Genomic DNA, 6777 nt, shown 5'->3' with positions numbered 1-6777 from the left:
CACTGGTTATTTTAACAATTTGAATTAGTCATTATATGCTGTTTCAAGTTGTATTATGATTAACCTGAAGGGAGTGGCTGCCTCTTTTATCGATCACACCTTTTACCATACTATTTTTACTTCTAGTACTTAGGCAAAGTATTGACATTCAGCAAATGTGTATTTAATATAAATTTGTTGTATGTTGCAAAGTTTGGCTAATTCTAAAGAGTAGTCAGTGATTATGTAGAGAAAGAAAAGGTTGTTTCTCAAATCTTATCCACAAAGTGAAAATAAAAACAACAGAAAAGTACATATAAGGGAAAAATTTGTTCTAAAATTCTATGATGGCGTTCTTTGCCCACTCAGAACTAAAGAAGAACTACAGAAGATTGGAAGAATACGAGTGCAAAGAATTTTTTTTTTTCAAAATGTTAAGATTTTATTTACAAAGCTTCTTTGTTGTACTGCTGCTGCTGCTGTTACAATCTTGGTGTAATTGGTAGCCACGGACAGTTGACTCACCAATCACAGCTATCCACGCTACAGCAAGTCTTACACAAAAACCTAACAACGCTTACAATTTTGTTGGGCTGAAGTCCCCAAGCTCGGTGGTGGATTTCCAAGAGGGACTAAATGGAGGAAGGTGGAATGTCACAGGAACTATTCTTTGGCTCTTTGGGTGGATGGGTGTCCTGGGGTTTGTATCACAGCTACCTTTTTTTTTTTTTTTCTTTAAAAAAAAACAACAGCTCCCAAATCCATGTCCGCAGTCCAACCAACACTGAACAGTTCTTTTTTTGCAGGTTATTGGGGTCTTATTAATCATCTTCTCCTTCATCATCTGTTTCTCTCTTCCTCTTTTCACCTTTCCCGCTTTCTTCCTCTTCTTCATCCTCATCTTCGTCACCATCTTCATCAACTTCATCATGTCCAAATTCTTCTTCCTCCCCACTGACTTCATCTTCATCCTCCTCCCCTTCCACATCTTCGTCTTCATCGTCATCCTCTTCATCATCAAATTCTTCTTCCTCACCATCTTCATCCTCCTCCTTATCCTCATCTTCTTCTTCTTCATCATCCTCTTCTTCATCTACACCATCCACCTTGGCATCTGAACCTGGGGCTTCACGATCCTCTCAGTCATAGCCATCCAGATAGGTCAGCTGGGGCAGGAGCTTGAAGACACTCTCTCCGTAGTCATTCAGGTTAGTAACCTCACAGTTAAACAGATCCAGGCTCTTCAGCCATTCCAACTTTTTCAAAGGTTCCAGGGTGCTGATATCTTTCAGTTTATTTCCACTTAAATTTAGATGTGTAAGATTTGGAAGTTTTTCTGCTAACATATCCAGACCTCCACAGGTTCTATTGTCACTGAGCTCAAGCTTTTTCAATTTAGGTAGTTTGGGAAGATTTGAAACTGAAATCAAGCGTACATTTATTTAACTGAGGAACTCTAAGTTCACAAATTCAGCTGTTAAGCCCTCAATTTTCCCATCATTTGATCTGCAGTTGTCCAGGACAAGTTCTCGAACAGCTGCCGGGGTCCGGTTCCTCAGCTCCAGGTGGATCCTCCTCTTCATGTCCATGTTTCTCTCTCTTCCCTCCTCTTCAAACTTAACTTTCCGCGGCGGGGGCGGAGCAGGGAGAGGCGTCCCAGCCTGCGCAGTGAGGGCCGTCCAAAGGGGTCGGCTCCAGGCAGAAGCCTACGGCTCGGTCCTGGGCTGCGGGCGGCGTGCAGGCAGGCGAGCGGAGCCCCGGAGCCGAGTTACTCGCGGGAGCGGAGAGAAACCATGGAGGGAAAAGGGGGCTGGAGCGCAGCTCTGGTCTCACTACCGCCGCCCAAGTGCAAAGAATTTTAACAGCAAAGATATATTAAGTTTAATTGTTCTTAAAAAAAATTTAAATAGACTTATTTTATTGAAGCCAGATATTTTTAAAGGTTACCAAAAATATTGTGTGACCATCACCAGTGGCTCAGCGGGTAAAGAACCTGCCTGCAGTGCAGGAGAAGAAGAAACCCGGTTTTGTCCCCTGAGTGAGGAAGATCTCCTGGAGATGGGAATGGCTACCCACTCCAGTATCCTTGCCTGGAAAATTCCAAGGACAGAGGAGCCTGGCAGGCTACAGTCCATGGTGTCACAAAGAGTTAGACACAACTGAGTGACTAACACACACACCTACTAAAAAGGGTATAGAATATTATACCAGTTGATAATTGTATTTGTATGATTGCTTACATTTCTGTCAAAATGTTTACTTTAATCTTCTTTCTAAAACTGTCAACCCAACTTTTCATAAGTTTACTAAATTGTATATCGAACAAAGACTATGCACTTTTTGAGGGAGGGAGTTTTTTCCTATTTTCAATGTTAACTAGGATTATAAACATGTTATCATACAATAATCACACACAGATGCAGCATCATCCTCTGATGGACCTCTGCCTCTACTCAATAATAGCATAAAAAAGATATCAGTATAAACCCAAAGCACCAATATGATTCTCCCCACAAAACCTGATAAAAGATCCTCAGGAACTTGAATATTCTAGAATAGAAAAATACCTATAAATGTGTATCGTCCCACTGTTATCACTAAAAATTCTTTTATTTACTTGATATTCTGAACTATGGCTACATCTGTTTAGAATACAAATTGTTGGTTTTCATTATTATATATACTTATACATACTCTGATGAATAAGCAAGAATTAATAAATGCATTATCAAAGAAAGAAGAATAGTAATTTTAGTAAAAATTAATACTTTAGGTCTTTATAAACACTACAAAACTAGCACATAGCCATAAAAGATTGCATCATTGTTGCAAACAAGTGTAATTAGTTTTAGACATTTATCATCTCTTAACATATAAATATAAAAAGCAAGTTTCCAATTTCACATTAAGGTGTTTGGAAGACACCCAAGTGGGTCCTAACAACAAGAAAAAAAACTGAAAAATCAACAACTCTTTTTGAATTTGTAAGGGGAGGGAACACAAGGCACACTGATGCACCCCAAACTGGAGACAGAGAGAGGTGCAGCTTACCTGAGCAGAGACTCAAGAATAGAGGCTGCCATGGGAACCAGTGCTCAGCCATAAAACATGAACTGTAATTGACAGACTGTTGGAGGTTCAGTGTAAAAAAACTCTATGAGAGTTAAAAACTTCAGAGAGCTCGCTCATGGAGATTCCCACAGTACCGTAAGATTTATCTTCGGGAGCTTGACCACGTTACCACAGTAGACATAGCAGAAAAATCCTCTGAAGCTTTTGGCGGAGCTGCAGGTAAAGTATCCATTTTGAAATACAACAGAGCATTCAGATTTTTTTTTTTTTTTTTAACAAGACCTGCCCTCAAGAGAATCCCAGGGACGGGGGAGCCTGGTGGGCTTCCGTCTCTGGGGTTGCACAAGTTGCACACGACTGAAGTGACTTAGCAGCAGCAGCCCTCAAGAGAAGCTAATTAACCAGAACCTAAATTGCTGGATGAGCTTCCCAGGTGGCACTAGTGGTAAAGAACCTGTTTGCCAATGCAGGATTCATAGGAGACATGGGTTTTATCCCTGGAGCAGGAAGATCCCCTGGAGGAGGACATGGCAACCCACTCCAGTATTCTTGCCTGGAGAATCCCGTGGACAGAGGAGCCTGGCAGGCTACAGTCCATGCAGTCATGGAGAGTTGGACCTGACTGAGTGACTTAGCATGCCCACAACCTGCTGGGTATTATAAGAACCTAACTGAGCTGGGGAAGTAAAATACCCACTCTAGCTGGCTATAGAAATCCTGCCACATTTAAGGAAGGGAAAAAATCTGAGAAATACTTGTAAAGTTTGCAGTTCAGAGGCAAAAGCTCACTAAAAGCCTGAAACCTAATCATAGGACTACAAAATGCTCCTTTCCACCCTCACTGCCACATTACTAAAGGTCTGTTTATAGCAGTTCCTTTTACCCACCACATCATGTAAGACTATCAAGAAAAAAATTACAATGCATACCAAAAGGCAAAAAGATGCAATCTGAAGAAGCAGAGAAAGCATCAGAACCACACAGGCAAAGATACTGGAATTATCAGACGAAGAATTTAGAAGCACTGTGATTAGTATGGTGAGTGTCAATATATCATGAGAGAGTATTGCATTGCATTTTGCTAGCCCAGGGAAAGTTCAAAATTCAAAATTTAAAGTACAGTTTCTATTGAATGCATATTGCTTTCACATTATTATAATGTTGAAAATTTGTAAGTCAAAGCAAGTAAGTCGGGGTTTGCAAATGAAGATGAGAGAAAGGTAATTTAAATGTGAAAGAAGAGCACGTGTAAAATGTGTAAAAGGACCTTATGTTGGGAAAAATAAGTAGTCTACTGTCATTAGAATGTAGATTATTCATAGGTAAAGGGATAATAGAAAACAAAACCGCTTCTAAGTGATAGAGAAAAAAGCACACATAGTATATAAAGTATGTATGCTAGAAAAATATATCTATGTGCTTGTTTGTGCTTAAATAGTTTTAATCTACATTGTGCCAAGAAAAAAAACGTAATATTTATGCTGCCAAGTTTATTATTTACAAATGGACTGTATCTTCCTACCTTGCTTCAAGTAGGCTGTGCTCATAAGATGGAGTTCTGTAGATGAAAGTGTTGAAACTGTTAGGAGCCCTAACATCTGAGTAGCCATGATAGGCCTGAGACCTTGCTTAGGCCTAAGTTTCAATTTCCTGGAGACAGGGTGGAGGCTAAGTTCACAGAAACCCCTCCCTAAGAAAATCCCGCTGGCGCCAAAAATAAGAAACTCCTCCCTAGAAAAGTCCCACCGGTGCCAAAAATCAGGCCAATCAGAGGAAAAAGGGAAATCCCCCAGAAAAACCCCACGCTCGCATGAACTGGCCAATGAGCTTCTGCGTGCACATGAACTGGCCAGTGAGTTTCTGCCAGCTTGATCTTTTGAACAAAAATAGGTGCTTGTGTAATCTGAGACTATAAAAACCACTGTGACCTAGGCTCCGGGCTCTTGTCTGCACTCCACTGCGCTGGAGGAGGCATGAGCCCTAGCTCAAGCTAGAAATAAACCCCATTCTTGCTTTTGCATTGCTGTGAGTGTCTTATTCTACCAGTATGGGGAGACCGGACTCAGGGCATAACAAAACCTCATCAACTCCTAGCCTATAATTCTCCAACAAATAGCCTATAATTCTCTAACAACTTTCATAATTCTCCAGTTTCTATTCCCTTGTCATTGTAGCCTTAGAGGCCAGCAATGACAGAGCTTCATTTCTCCAACCTGTGACATCATAGGTTGAAACAAAAACAAAAATAAAGCAAAAAGGAAAACTTTTTTCTTTTTTAATGGAAAGCCACAGAGTGCTTAAGCTTTATTTGTAGCAATTGTCTTACACACATACACCTTACTAATGAAAAGAATACAAAAATTGGTCTCAAAAAGTTAAAATAAGTCATTCATTAAAGTTAGTAGATACAAAATAGAAAAAAAAAAACCCACAAAATTGTTCTGTCAATAATAATCAATTAGAAAATGATTTTAAAAAACTATTACATTCAAAATAGCAATGATATAGGTTAGAGATTAGGACCCTGCCCCCTCTACAACAGCTCTACTGTGGATGCTCATTATCAACTTAGACTTTTAAATATAATTCTCTTTTGACTAGAAGACTTCCTTGCAGCTAATCCACTACCTTCCTCTGAATAACCCCTACTCTATTGTTTATGTTTTCTTTTTCACATCTCTTGCTGCTGCTGCTGCTGCTGCTGCTGCTAAGTCACTTCAGTCGTGTCCAACTCTGTGCGACCCCATAGACGGAAGCCCACCAGGCTCCCCCGTCCCTGGGATTCTCCAGGCAAGAACACTGGAGTGGGTTGCCATTTCCTTCTCCAATGTGTGAAAATGAAAAGTGAAAGTGAAGTCGCTTAGTCGTGTTCGACCCTTAGCGACCCCACGGACTGCAGCCTACCAAGCTCCTCCATCCATGGGATTTTCTAGGCAATAGTACTGGAGTGGCTTGCTATTGCCTTTTCCATCACATCTGTTAGGTGACATTTTTCCAAGGAAGACTTCAACAAGAGGTCTATATTGGTTTAGGATTTTCTTCTATGCTACTTTTCCACCCTGTCTTCTTGCTTAATAATCTCTCATATCATATATTTAATATATCAAAATAGGTACAGTTATGTTTTGATAACAATCCTATAGATCCTTAACATGAAGCAGCATCTGGAATATAGTAGATGTTAAATATTAGTATCTGGCTGAACAAAGAATTTATAAAATAGCACTGAAATCTATGAGACTTGTATAAAGAATGTAAAAATATTTGCTAAGTAAAACATGGCTAGAATGAAAACACTGAAAAATTTTAAAATGTTAATATTTCTCAAATTAAATTATGTTGTCTCAATCATAGTTGTGATCCTTTTTGCAGGTGAACATAGGTGTTTATAGTTTAGCCAGAAAAACTATACATTTGTAATATTATTTATAATAATAACATTCTTAACACAATTTATAAAGGAAAAATTAATAAATATAAAAATGAAGAGTTTCCCACCCCAATATAGGAGCACCATAAATTTAAAATAATATTATATTTAATAAAGAACCAAAAAATGTATCAATAGACCAGGATATTAATAGCACAGAAATAAAGATTGTACATACAATAATTTATTATATTGCAATTCTACTCTAATATAGTCTCTTGTCTTAGGGTTTTTGTGTTTTGTTTCACCACATGTAATCATACTCAATGTCTCTCATACTCATGTCTCTGCTCAAA

At 39.0% G+C, this 6777-nt stretch overlaps 1 pseudogene; it reads right to left on the bottom strand.

The window, feature by feature from the left end:
* Nucleotides 1-533: 533 nt before the first annotated feature.
* Nucleotides 534-1577, bottom strand: LOC129541376 (acidic leucine-rich nuclear phosphoprotein 32 family member D-like; annotated as a pseudogene).
* Nucleotides 1578-6777: the final 5200 nt, after the last annotated feature.

The sequence above is a fragment of the Moschus berezovskii genome, chromosome 4 (genome assembly GCF_049115385.1).
Source record: "Moschus berezovskii isolate FMDL1 chromosome 4, NW_MosBer_1.0, whole genome shotgun sequence".
NCBI lineage: Eukaryota > Metazoa > Chordata > Mammalia > Artiodactyla > Moschidae > Moschus > Moschus berezovskii.
This window is presented reverse-complemented; position numbering and strand designations above follow the sequence as displayed.